The following is a 15355-nucleotide window of genomic DNA, read 5'->3' on the forward strand; positions in this document are numbered from 1 at the left end:
AGAGTTGAGACTTTCTGTGCATCAACAGAGCGTTGAAAAGCTCCTGCTGTGAGTTCCATGTTTGTTCTTTCTCTGCTGTTTTCCTGCTGATGGACGTCACCTTCACTCCTCGGCTTCATCCAGATTCTTTTCTCCATCAGGAGGTAACAAACAGCAGTTTATTGATCAATGTTGTTGTGTTACTGTGACTTCAACTGTTTGATTGTTGTGCTTCATTTGGAAGATTTATTGTATCTGTTGGTTTCATGTTGTGTTAATTACAGAAGTATATAAAGCAGCAAACAGCAGAAAACCTGTGACACAGGTTTACACAGTGGCAGTTTTGGGCACGGGCGAACCGGGCAGTCGACTGGTTCGCCCGGGCGACTGCCCAAAACCAGGCAGTTTTGGGCACCCTGACTGCCCAAAACCGGGCAGTCGCCGGGGCGGCATCACATATCTATATTATATTATTGATCACTGTGTGGAGAATTGGCAAATTAGCGCCCCCTGCAGGCTGCATAACTAGTTGTGTACACATTAACCTTTGATGCTGGACAAATTATGAACCCAACACTGGAATGTGTTGAGGTCGTCAGGCAGGCTGTCTGCGGGCTTCTGCTTGGGAAACTTCCTGACTTGAATGGTAGGCACAATGTTGTCCACACAAGTGCTGATGTACCCAGTCACATAGTCAGCATAATCGTGAAACATGTGCAGAACTCATACGGCCCTCTGACTGCACCGCGCAGCGCAAACACACAGACAGGTTTTAAAGACTTTTCGCTGCTGAACAGCAGAATCCGCAGTTCAGGTGAACATGCAGCGGAGGAGGATTTGCTGCTACTATGCGGCTTTTGCTGTTGACCTGAATGAGTGACGATAACGAGCCGGTCATGTTCAGGGAGGGGGCGTGACGTGTTCGTAGCATCATAACAGACTGAACAGCAGGTCTGAGGACAGTGTTATCTGACCTGTGTGGTTCATCCATGAAGGCTGAGTCACTCTGACTGACAGCAGTCAGCTGGTTTAAGGAGTTATAGAACATGGTTACATGACGAACGCCCATTTAAAAAGTATTGTTATTATCCTGCTATAGTGGACCATTGTCTGCCAGGATGATATCTGCATACAGCTAAACTGTAACAGACAGAATGAAAGCTGGAGCTCAGCTTTAGAAAGAGAGGAGACAGAGGAGAAACTGAGGAAGAGAGGTGAGGAAGATGAGAGAAGAGATACTGTAGCTGCATTAGAAACGTGTTGAAGAAAACTAAATATATATATCAATCACAACTATTAAATAAATAAAGGTGTATATAATTTAAATAATTTTAATTCCCATTGGCAGATAGATAAGTGAGGAGCGACAGCCTGAAAATACAGAGAGAAAGCAAACAGGGAAATGAAGAGTGCTGTATGAACTTTGAATCTTCATTATGTATTTGTGACATGCAGACTTGTTGGATAGTTTGTCCATAATATGAATGAGTATTATCGGTACATTTATTTATTTTTATTTACCTGTGTTCATTAAACAAGGTCCAAAGTCAGTTTAGGATGATATGTGATTATTAAACCTGGAGATCAATTTTTGGACCTCAGTATTTCTAAATCTTTGGCTACAGCCCTGTAGCAGTAGATAAACAGTAGATGTAGCTGCAGATGATGAGAGAAGATGAAAAGAACTTCTGCGTTAAGACAGGTGTCAAGTTAAGGCCTGATCCATCAAATATATGGACAGCGATTAAAAAACAAATTGCTGTGTGATGTGGTGCAACCAGAGCAGAAAGTTAGTGTAGAGCCCTGCCCTGTATGCACCCTTTATGTTTACATGTCAACATGTTTCACTCACAGTCTGTTCACACTGTGACATAAACACACATGAACACATCACAGAAGTGACAGAATTCTGAAGCAAACACTGAATGTGTGTGTGCACTGTTCCACTTACAGCATGTGACATCAATAATAACAGCATCAGAGATGTTGGTGTGTTTACAGACTCACCAAAATAAAAGCCTGAGAACCAAACCTGGTCTGAGGCTCTGATACTAAGCTAACAGCATGATTAGCCTGTTAGCATCTACATGAAGGATCAATAACAACATGCTGACTGTGTGTTTCTGTGTCATGTTGCTGTGTTTGTGTGAAGGTGTGAGCTCTGCTATGAGTCAGTGTGAGGACAGAGAGGAGGGAGTCCATCCCTCTAAAAGCCCTCTGTGTGGGGACCATGAGAGCCGGACCAAAGCTCAGAGGTAAGAGGACCGTCTCTGACTGTCCATGACTCTTCTCCATGTCAGAGCTCACACTCACATTATTCACACATCTGTGTGTGTTCAAGACCAAAGCAGCAGCACACTGCACACTCTGCTGGACCTGGACCTGGACTTGGACCCAGACCTGCCAGCTGTGTGTCCATGAAGAGTGATCGGTCAAATGGTCATCCCATTAATTTCAAAGATGTTGATCCATCTGAGGGTCAAAGGTCAGAGTTAATGTCACAGCTGCAGTTTGTTTCCATCATTATTAAATCACCAGAGTCAGTGTTTGTGATTCTATCACACATATGTCAAAGTCAAGGCCGAATGAATTATCTATGGCCCCCGGGATGATATTTGATTAGTATTAAAACCGGCCCGCAGGCCGTAGCCGTAACCAATTCTACATTTCCCACAATGCAACGGTAACCTGCGAACTCACTGCAGCACAGCAAGCGGACTTCGGCTTCATCATTCATTAGCAGTAAGAGCAGATGTCAAGTGAAGGCAGTTTGTTCTTGTCTGTGTGCCTGCTGAAAAATGTTTTCCCAATTATTCATTTAATCATTAAATAATACACTGTGTTAGGTCTTGGTTCAATAGGCTACGTGCAATCATTTCAATATGTTTTAACCCTTTTACACCACCCTCAATAGTTGACAAACGCCTGTCAAAGGCATACCCAAATTAAACTACAAGCTGTTTGTGAGCCCTTAGGAGTATGTGCAAAAGCTTGGTCTCATTGTGAAGGTAACACTCTGAAATTTTTATTTTAGCTGTGTGATTTACTGCAATTGCAAATGGTTAACAGTGAGAGAAGTCTAAACACAGAGAAATAAAAAGATTTTGTAGCTCGCCTAAATTTTTTTTGTAAAAAAAGGCTGCTTGACAACTGGAGCATGGTGATGTTGATTAGATGACAATATAGTGACACAGGCTGAAGTCTTACCTATTCCCAGTTAAAAGTAGATAGTAATTGGACAAGAAATGACCATTTGGGACAGGTTTTTCTGTAGGTATTCCCAGGCGCTCTCCAAAAAGTGCCATTTGGAGTCTCCAAATGGACACTTTGGCACCAAAGTGCATAACTCTGGAATGCTTCAACATACAGACATCAATGAGAGCTCTAATGAAAGGTGCCACTTAGAGGAACCTCATTCCATATTCAGATTCACTATTAGTATGATTGAAATAATGTTAGTGAAGCAAAAACACATTGAATGCTCATTATTCTACTGAAACTGAAATTGTGCATCAAAAGAAAAGACTCAGAACAAGAGATATGGTCAAAAACAACACCTTTATCTAAACAAATACCCAAACTACTTACAGCAAACTGTTTACATGTTTACAATTCCACAGGTTTCACAGCCACATGTTGTTCTCAGCATGCCACTGTTACAGTCACGGGCTGCTACAAAGCACAGCTAGAAAGCTTGATGGGTGTCTTACTGTCACCAGAGATGTAGACTGGCTTGTGATGTTGTACACTGGGAGTAGGTGGCTGCTCTGGCTCTGGTGCTTGGCTCCCACTCTGTATCTGAATCAGTTTGCCTAAAATGCAAAAAATAAGGTTTTCATTCACAGAACAACTGTATCTGCATTCATTGTTCACCTCACAAATCAATAGAAAAAGTGCACACCACACAGGTAAACAAAATAGAACAGTGTTTGCCTAAAATGCAAAAAATATATATAAAACAAAATAACTATAGACATATGTATGTCTGTATGTATATATCAGATATTCATTCACAGAACAACTGTATCTGTATTCATTGTTCACCTCACAAATCAGTCCTCCACAACTACTTGTAGAGGAATAGTAAAAGCGCACACCTCCCCCATACACGTGTAAACAAAACAAAGGACACAACACTGTATTCACTAATTCTTCGAAATGTCTACATTCTGTTTATAAAACTGCAACATGTATAAAAGTTACACTTACTTGTCAAGGACTATATCTCCTCCTTCAATGAACATATCTTCTTCCACCGAGTCAACACATAACACATAACTTTCTGCGTCCGACACGTCCTCGTCAGAAAAGTTGCTTTTCCTTATTGTAAACTCATCGATAACTTCTTCAATGGTGTAATTCTTCTTTTCTGTGTGTTTCGTCATCTCTCTGGTCGCTAGAAACACCAAAATATGTAGCTATACGCTCACTCTCACTGTTACGCACGGACAGCCGGCATCCATTGTTCATGTTTACGCTTAGGTGTGTAGCCCACCCTCCTTCCAAAACCCCTTCATGTGGGACATCCCCGTGACGGAAATCTTATTGGCTATACGTCCATTGCATCAGATTCAGCGTCAAATATAATGGGCTGAAAATACAAGCGTAAGAGTGGGGGGAGGTGCTTCGCTCGATATAGTCGCTCATTGGATTCTTTTGGCTAGGGACAGGCCCTCGATCCTTTTGTATGGTCAAACGAGCTGTCAATCAATAGAGTAGGGAAGTGGCTTTCCAACGAGGTGTAGGTTGTCAACAAAGAGCACAAAATGGCTGCGCCCAGACGGAGATATTGCAGTGAAACATGAACCGTCCCGTCCTCGGGCCGCGTGTATACAAAATTAATAAACATTGAATCAGTCCGGCCCTCGGCTTATAGCCAATTTGTTTTTTTGGCCCTCTGTGTATTTGACTTTGACATCCCTGTTCTACCAGGATCCAGGATGTGAGAGCAGACTCTGCTGGACCTGGACCCAGCTGTGTGTCCATGAAAAGTGATTGGTCCATGGGTAGGCTCATTAATTTCAAAGCTGATCAGCCATCTGATGATCAAAGGTAAGAATCACTCTGGAAGTGTTTCCATGCTGTGATGAGCTCTGCTGGACTCTTGGGGTTGTGTGTGGGGCTGCCTGTCCCTCATACAAGTTTATGAACCCTTTAAAATCTGCCTCACAGAGAACCCATTCACACTAAAGTACAGAAAGCCATTTCAGTAATCAATCGATCAATAAGAATGTATATATTTAATGCTACATGTATTTCATGGGTGTATTTATTTCCATTCCTAATAATCAGATGAAGGAGTTTCTTCAGAGCAGAGCTGTTGCAGCCATCTTGTTACAGACAGCAGCATTAGCTGAGCAGCTGTGGAGGTTCTGACAATAACAACCAGGTTAAAAAGAGACAGAAATCACACTTCTGTTACCACTGGATGTAGTGATGAAGGTTATATTTAACTTATTACTTTAAGTTTTTACCGCTATAGTAAAACTATAATAAAACACAAGATGTGTGAAAAATTGCTGAATGTCAGCTTCAACATCGGCCATAAATCAGAAATATCAGCAGATGCTGGCACAGCTTAAAGCAGCTATTCAGAGTGCACCAGGCCTGTTTGGCCATTGATGAGTCTGCAGATGTTGCTGATAATGTCCAGCTCTTAGTGTGAGGCCTTCAGCTGTTTAGACTGGACCTCTGTAGTTTAAGAGGAACAAGGGTTATTCTGCTGTGTTTGCACTTTGTATTTATTTCAGTCTGAGGTTTCAGTTTCTTTAATCTGAAATAAAGGCCTTCAATGTATTTGCCTGGGACTACTTTTATTCATGGTAACAGAGCTAGCTGTGCCCCAGGTAAACATTTCCTGCACTGAAAACTGACAATAGATATTACTGAAACACATGAACATGTGGACATAGGGGAAGCTAATAAGACACAAGCTAGACATCAGTTCAGACCTTTGACTTGGAGGAAATGTGAACAACTGGACCTCAGGGACTTTAATTGAACCCCCCTGGTCTAAATCAATGTGAACATATGATGACAGTGGAAGTGGAATGGAACTCTTAAAGCTGTGCTTCAGTCATTAAAGCAGCAGCAACAGGTTCAACATGAGCTGGATGTGTGGAGTTGGGATAGTTTTCATTTTTAATACAACAATGCTTGTTTGTCACCAGTCTATTGACTGTTGTGTGTCTGTTTAAAGTGAAAACACATCAAAACACTTAGTGAAGTGATTGTGTTGTTAAATGCTGATGTTTCTGTCACAGACTGCAGCAACCCAGTGTTCAGACTCCTGCTCAGGACGCCATATTTATGGTGAGTGAAACAGATTCTAACTACAACACAACAGTCCTGGTGCTTTACAGAGACCCAGAGCCTGACCCCTGAGCAAGCATTCACAGAGACAGAACTGTGGTAGTAATACTTATAACTACAGCAGCTGTGCATACACAACACTTCATATCTAATGTTGTAGATTCAAGTAATGAATGTATGAACATAAGCTGTAATATCATGAAACACTAAACTGTTATTCTGCTCCTCAAAGTCTGAGAGTTTATACTCTGTTGTTCTGTTCCAGCTGCTGGAGGAGAACATTGTCAGGTTTGTGAAGGATGAGCTGAAGAAGATCCAGAAGCTCCTGAGTCCAGATTACCCAGAATGCTCAGAGAGTCAGAGGGAGGATGAGGAGGATGAAGAGCAGAGGAGCAGCAGAGAGTCATTAGTGCAGATCACAGTGCACTTCCTGAGGAGGATGAAGCAGGAGGAGCTGGCTGAGCGTCTGCAGAGCAGTAAGAGGATTTGAAGAGCTTTAACATGATGGAAAGAGGAAATGAAGTTTACATTTACACACTCTGCTGTTAATATGATGCAGACATCTATGAATTCTTCTGACTGAAAACACAAACTGTTTGTCTACAACTGATGAACAGATTTCATGGAGACAGAAAATATTTGACACATTTATTGTAGCGTTCACTTATTAATGACATTTATTGTTTGTTCAGGAACTCGTGCTGCAGAGTGTGGACGTAAACTCAAGTCTAACCTGAGGAAGAAGTTCCAGTGTGTGTTTGAGGGGATCGCTAAAGCAGGAGAGCCGACCCTTCTGAACCAGATCTACACAGAGCTCTACATCACAGAGGGAGGGACTGCAGAGGTCAATGAGGAACATGAGGTCAGACAGATTGAAGCAGCATCCAGGAAAGCACACAGACCAGAAACAAGCATCAGACCAGAAGGCATCTTTAAAGGCTCACCTGGAAGACAGGAACCAATCAGAACAGTGATGACAAAGGGAGTGGCTGGCATCGGGAAAACAGTCCTAACACAGAAGTTCACTCTGGACTGGGCTGAAGACAAAGCCAACCAGGACATCCAGTTCACATTTCCATTCACTTTCAGAGAGCTGAATGTGCTGAAAGAGAGAAAGTTCAGCTTGGTGGAACTTGTTCATCACTTCTTCACTGAAACCAAAGAAGCAGGAATCTGCAGCTTTCAGCGCCTCCAGGTGGTCTTCATCTTTGATGGTCTGGATGAGTGTCGACTTCCTCTGGACTTCCAGAACAATGAGATCCTGACTGATGTCACAGAGTCCACCTCAGTGGATGTGCTGCTGACAAACCTCATCAGGGGGAAGCTGCTTCCCTCTGCTCGCCTCTGGATCACCACACGACCTGCAGCAGCCAATCAGTTCCCTCCTGACTGTGTGGACGTGGTGACAGAGGTCAGAGGGTTCACTGACCCACAGAAGGAGGAGTACTTCAGGAAGAGGTTCAGAGAGGAGGAGCAGGCCAGCAGGATCATCTCCCACATCAAGACATCACAAAGCCTCCACATCATGTGCCACATCCCAGTCTTCTGCTGGATCACTGCTACAGTTCTGGAGGACATGTTGGAAACCAGAGAGGGAGGACAGCTGCCCAAGACCCTGACTGAGATGTACATCAACTTCCTGGTGGTTCAGACCAAAGTGAAGAAGATCAAGTATGATGGAGGAGCTGAAACAGATCCACAGTGGAGTCCAGAGAGCAGGGAGATGATCCAGTCTCTGGGAAAACTGGCTTTTGATCAGCTGCAGAAAGGAAACCTGATCTTCTATGAGTCAGACCTGACAGAGTGTGGCATCGATATCAGAGCAGCCTCAGTGTACTCAGGAGTGTTCACACAGGTCTTTAAAGAGGAGAGAGGCCTGTACCAGGACAAGGTGTTCTGCTTCATCCATCTGAGTGTTCAGGAGTTTCTGGCTGCTTTCCACCTCATACGCTGTTTCATTGATGGGGACGATGAAGAGCTGGTGAACTTCCTGGGAAAGAAAAAGACGTCATCTCTGGATGACATCCTGGACAGAGTCATGGAGAAATCTCTGAACAGTAAAACTGGCCACCTCGACCTGATGGTTCGCTTCCTTCATGGTCTCTCCCTGCAGTCAAACCAGAGACTTTTAAAAGACCTGCTGGGTCAGACAGAGATCAGTTCAGAGGCCATCCAGAGAGCCATCAACAAACTGAAACGGAGACGCACTCATACAGTGTCTCCTGACAGAAGCATCAACATCTTCCACTGTCTGATGGAGATGAACGACCTCTCAGTGCATCAGGAGATCCAAGAGTTCCTGCAGTCAGAGACCAGATCAGAGAAGGAACTCTCTGAGATCCACTGCTCAGCTCTGGCCTACATGCTGCAGATGTCAGAGGAGGTTCTTGATGAGCTAGACCTGATGAAGTACAACACAACAACAGAAGGACGATTGAGACTGCTTCCAGCTGTGAGGAACTGCAGAAAGTTCAGGTGAGTCCAGATGTGACCAATCAGTGTAGATTACTGGTTTAGTTCTTAGACACATTCACACTGTGTGTTTCTCTCTAACAGAGCTCCTTGTGTTCATTGACACATCACATCAGCTGTGTTTTTGTCTCAGATGTTCTTCTACTGTGAAAACATTGTTTTGTATGTTTCTGTTTGAAGCTGTTAAATGAATGGACAATAAATGTGTCTTTATTTGTAGTTAAAACAGCTGCATGTGGCCAAAGAGCTGCACAAACTACATAGATACAAAGACTGCAAAAACTGCAGCACAACATCATGGTATGCAAACATGCAGACACATACCATTACACAAACAGTTCAATCAGGATGTCACACAACACAGAATCTCTTTAAAGTCTCTGCATGAAAGAGAAGAATTTATCTTTCAGCAATATCAGCTGGAAGAACCTACAACAGAGGAATAAAGTGAAATACACTGTCAAAATGAGACGATGAGAATGATCAGAACTATTGTTACATGTCAAACAGTCAGATCAAATGAGATCACTGCTACTACTTAAAGTGTCCCTTTCATAATGTTCTGATATTTCTGTCATCACAGACTTTCTGACTGTAAACTCTCAGAGACTCACTGTGAAGTTGTGGCCTCAGCTCTGAAGTCCGACCCCTCCCATCTGACAGAGCTCGACATGAACCAGAACAGGCTGGAGGATTCAGGACTGAAGCAGCTATGTGCTGGACTGGACAGTCCTCACTGCATACTGCAGGTTCTTAGGTCAGTTAATGTTATTATTAGGCTGAGGTCCAGTTTTTAAATCATCTGTCAGGACTGACAGACAGAAAAGGACCACAGACATGTGTATCTTCAGTCACTGTTGCTCTGATGACAAATCAGATCTACTCATATGTTCAAATGTTGCTCAGTAATTCAGTGAATAATTATTATTTTCTTCCCTCCCAGTAACAGTAATCTGTATGTTTTAATGTTATCCCATATTATTAGATGATCAGTGGTATCAATGGCTCTATCAATGTCTTGTATTGTTTTATTAGGTTGTGTGGCTGTGGTTTGTCAGAGATCAGCTCTCTGGGATCAGCTCTGAAGGCTAACCCCTCCCAGCTGAGATATCTGGACCTCAGTGGGAACCACCTGCAGGATGTGGAGCAGCTACGTGGTTTTCTGGAGAGTTGTGGACTGCAGACTCTGAGGTCAGTCTCAATAGTTTTATGTGTTGTGATGTAAAGTTTGTGGTGGGGTGAGCTCTGAAGTCCCAAGACTGCAGATCCTAGGGTCAGGGTAAATCTGGGTGTTGATCCAGTCTTCACATTTCATTGGTTGATCGGTTGGATTTTGCTGCTTATGTTTTGAACTTATGATGCATTACTAACCCCACCCAACCCCAGATGTTGAATGTCTGTAGGGGTTTAGTTCTTGCTTTTTGAGTTTATGATTTTGTAACTCTAATTGTTGGAACTTTCTGGTGTAAAATATTTCCGACAAACATATGTGAATATAGAAAACACTTCAACAACATGTAGCGCTCCCCTCTGTAGTCATATTGATGATGTTATGTGCGATCACAGACGGAGATCCAGAAGCAGGTACATTTACTCACTTTAATAGAGAAAACAAAAAACTACCACTGAGGCGAAAACTGAGCTGAGTCCAAAATATAACCAAAAACAACCACAAGGGCGAACTACGAGGTAACTTGAAAGAGGAACGAAAAACAACCACGAGGGCGAAGCACAACTCAGGTCCAGGGCGAGAAACAACCGGGTGGCGTGGCTGGAGGCCTAGGCAAAAAACAAGGTAAGTCACTGGTCACTTAGAACGGACAGAAAGGTGGCTGGTTGCTTAGTACGAAAATAGCAGTGAAGAACTGGCGCCGAGGAGAAGGGAGGCGGCGCTTAAGTAGCCGGCGGAATGACGGGAAACGGAACCCAGGTGAGAAGAAGCCACGACTCCACCCAGCTGGACCATCGCGCCTGGAAAGAACAAAAACAAGGAAACGAGCAAGAAATGAAAAACACAGGAAGTGCCAGAGGAGCAACTCTCACCACATTACAGATGAGGGCAGGCTTTTAGGTTCTTTTAAAGTATTTATCCAATGCTTCTTAACCCTGATTAACTCAGTTTTAATTATTATCTTGGATGTCCCTTTAATACACACAAGTGCAGTGTTTGACCCATCAATCAAATGGCCATCTTTAAATTATATTTTTAATGAAGATCTTAACTACGTCTGCATATGTCTCTGCAATTGAATCCCTGCCCTTTCTCAGGTGAGTAATAAGTAACACAACACAAGGTTTTAGAAAAATAATTCTCAGTTATTTAAGAAAAGGTTAATGCTGGTGAACTAAGAAATGAAAATAAAATTAGAATATTGTTTTGGAGCCTTAAACATCAAATGTCACTTTTTTAAAGAAAAACACTCCAGCTGTTTGGAGGCAAAAACACAATATAACCTTTTTTCTTAACCCTCTAATGAATTCAGAAACTCAGTTTACCAACCTCAAGGTCACTTAAACAAAAGTTGTGGCCCCCACACCTTAATACACTCTATAAAGCAGCAACTTAAATGATTACAGACTGACATATACCGCAGCAGGCCTGATGCGGTGCTTGTGTTCGTGGACGCCCAAAACTTAATGGCCGCTTCACTCTGTGAGCAAAATAAAACAAGCACCTGAGGTGTTCCAGTCCCGTCCTCCAACAGTCACAGGAGCAGGCTCAGCATCAGCATCTCACCACAGACTCCGTCTACTGTCTCTATCCTCTCTTCTTGCCGGAAGAAACTCCCAAGTCCTAGTGGCTCCAACCTCCGTCCGTGTCTCTTCTCTGTCCTCAGGTGGAAAACAGCAGATGAGCTCCTCAAACAGTCGACTGAGTGAGTCCAACTAGAGCTAGAAAAAGTCCCTTCACTTGTCATCAACTGACTTGAATCTATTCTTCCAGGTGGCTAACAGCTAGCTTTAGCATTAGCACCAAACATAAACCGTCTGAACTTCGTGCTGAAAGTCTTCCCGCCTCTCAGTATGCTGCTAGACTTCTTCTCACAGATTGTCCTGTCAACAACCTTAAGACACAAGTTACACACCGTTTTGTGCACTGCTAACTTAGAAATGAACACAGAAAATCTCTGTTACACATGTTTCTCCGACACACCTCTCCTAGTCTGTGTCACACTGTGCTGACGGTCCTGTCACTTGTTATTAACCCCATCTATGCTGGTGGGGACATCTTTCAGCAACATTCTTTAACATAACACAACAAACATGTAACACTTTTTTACCCTTTTAAATCACATTTTAAATGCTTACACACTTAAACTTGAACTGAAATGATCAACACTCATTAAAACATGTGGGGATTTTAAACTGGGTTACAAACAAAACACATTTAGGAATGAAACCTTCTAGATGTAGGCTTCACTCAAGAGATTAAATGATGATGGATTGTGCAAGTACATCTATAACATTAAACTGCAACTCATTAAACAAGACGAAAATATGAATTGACACACTATGAACACAAAGTTAACTAGAAAGCATTTCCTGCAGAAAATGTGAGTTTGGTTGCTGCAGCTGAAGCATTGCTCTGAATGATGTGAAGGATTGCTCTGAATTGCTGGAGAATCTGCAGTCTGAATTTAAGTTGCTGAAACACTTTGAATAGATGAAGCTGTTATTGTGAAAAGTAGAAAACCTTTGAACATTAGGAAGTTATGAAACAGAAACTGCTGAAGATGAACAATATGAAGTCACTGACCTTAAAGAATAGCCTGGAAATGCACCATAAAGGTCTGAGGCTGGAATCATATCTAAAGCTAATAAGGACAGGCTGTATGGTTTTAATGTGGAAATGTATCAGAGTTACCTCCCCCAGAACATTTTGGATGAAGTAGAAGCCATTTCCTGCATCCTGGTGGATTTCAACAGCTATTATACTGACAGAAGTAAAGGGTTAACTCAACAACTATTACTGAGAGATTCAATAACTCCTTATTTATTTTAAGCCATGATGACAAATATAAAACCAACTGAAAATGAAACAGTTCTGTCAGCCTCATGGTGGCACTACACTAACAGGTTATTAGAACAAAATGTTTACATCTGTTACTGTCTACCTCTGTGCCACCATGACTTTAACCACAAAAACCACATTTCTGTTTCACTGTATTCCCAATGAGGCCATCAGCTGCACTGTCAGGTTTTAGAGACTTCACAGAACAGATCAGATTAAACAGATTAGAAACAGATTACCCAAAGCCTCCAAAAAAAGCTGCACAACAGGTAACTTAGTTCACATGAATCTGTGCTGATGTGTCTGCTTGTGTTGATCAGCACACAATCAGTTCACATGAAGTGACTGAAACACAGAGGGAGGATCAATATAGAAGGAAACCCGCTCCCTGTCTCTCACTCCTGGCCTGCCCTATATGCCATAACGTCTGCTGCACGGTGTGCTTGCAGCTGAATCTCAGACCTCACCTGGCAACAATACATTTTTTTCTGATTGGCTGATTCCTGTTCTCTGCCATAGAAATGACAGATGATTAATAATAAAAAATGTACAAACATAATTCACAAATTATAACCACTGACATTACTAAGCTTAGACAATAGTGTCCTTTCATGTTGTAGAATTGTTTTTTTCATTGCACTGCTCTACTTTTTACAATTATTCAGTATTGTTAAATGTACACATTTCATTTCTTTCAGGCTGAGCAGCTGTAACCTCTCAGAGAGAAGCTGTGAAGCTCTGTCCTCAGTCCTCAGCTCCCAGTCCTCTAGTCTGAGAGAGCTGGACCTGGATAATAATGACCTGCAGGATTCAGGGGTGAAGCTTCTTTGTGCTGGACTGGAGAGTGCTGACTGTGGTCTGAAATCACTGAGGTCAGGATCTGGTTGTTGATCATTTAAATGCATACCTTAACATTATGTTTGAAGCTTTTCTACATGCAGTTCATGTGTTGACATGTGGAGGCTTTCAGATTGACACTAATGTGCACTGAATTCTACACAAGTAAAAAGATCTTTATTGTCATTATTCACAACAAATTACCATTCATTCATTAATAACAACTAATTTGGATTTCTTTCAGTCTGAGCAGCTGTAACCTCTCAGAGAGAAGCTGTGAAGCTCTGTCCTCAGTCCTCAGCTCCCAGTCCTCTAGTCTGAGAGAGCTGGATCTGGATAATAACGACCTGCAGGATTCAGGAGTGAAGCAGCTGTCTCGTGGACTGGAGACTCCAGACTGCAGACTGGAGACTCTCAGGTCAGGATCCAGCTTGTTGATCATCAGTTAAATTCTGCTTCATGTTCATGTTGAAGATCTGTTGGATTTTCCTTCTTTCTTCTTGAGTTCATGACATGTTTTGTTCCTCCAGTCTGTCAGGTTGTCTGATCACACAGGAGGGCTGTGCTTCTCTGGCCTCGGCTCTGACCTCCAACCCCTCCTATCTGAGAGAGCTGGACCTGAGCTACAATCATCCAGGAGACTCAGGAGTGAAGCTGCTGTCTGCTTTACCCAACAGTCCAGATTGTAGTCTGAAGACTCTCAGGTACACAGAGACCACAGAGCATGAGTCCTCCTCAGTCTGTCAGTTTAGCTCATATATCCACAGCTGTTGATGGATGGACTGAAACTGCAGAGAAGAAATAATCACTGATCCCTGATGTTCATCTTTCTCCATCATTAAGTGTCCATCATGTTAACTTCACTTTTCTTTATACACGTTCTTCATGTCAAAATACATACAGACTGATTTTCAGTCACACTTAGTGCAGATCAAATACACAATGATGCCCTACTTATTAATGTCCTCAGCTGTAAGAACCACTGAATTATTTCCACAAACAAATGTTCCTGAAACAATCCATATGTGAAGCTTCAGAGGAGACAACAACACAATGGTAGAAGAAGGAGTTCCTTCAGTCAGAGACAGAGAGCAGGGAGATACTACAATATTATCACTGTAAAAACTACACACAGACATGAGTGAATGTTTTTATTTGAAGTGTGTCAGAAACTCTTCCATCCATGACACATGTGAACCAGGCTTGTGTTTGCATATAGAGTGAAAGGAACAAACAGTCAGAGACAGTGTGGCTTGTTTGCTGCTTTGGATAAATGCACAATGCTGAGATCAAACCTACACTGTTGCTGCATGAAGAGGATTTTACAGTAAAGCACTGACAGAGAGCAATATTTCACAGAATGGAGGACATGAATAAACACAGAGCAGATCAGGAGAGACTCTTCTGGAGTCGACACAGATGAGTTTCTGTCTGTTTGTGTGTCTCTGACAAACTGAGGAACTCTGCTTCATGTTGATCAGCAGTTTGGACTCATGTTGGTTAGAAAATCATTCTGACTGTGTTTCTTCCTGCAGGGTGGAGCATGGTGGAGAGCAGAGGTTAAAACCTGGGCTGAGGAAGTGTAAGTTTGACTCAGTCTTTCCTCATGTTATTGTGCATGAGTCAGTGTTCTATCAGTCCATCAGAGCTGTTGTAGCGCAGCCTCGGCGGTTGGATTTCTTTGGTGTTTACTGGAGTTTATTACTCCCCAGCAGGAGTTTTAGGTTCCAGCTTTGTCATTGG

This window comes from Parambassis ranga, unplaced genomic scaffold (genome assembly GCF_900634625.1).
Source record: "Parambassis ranga unplaced genomic scaffold, fParRan2.1 scaffold_21_arrow_ctg1, whole genome shotgun sequence".
Lineage (NCBI taxonomy): Eukaryota > Metazoa > Chordata > Actinopteri > Ambassidae > Parambassis > Parambassis ranga.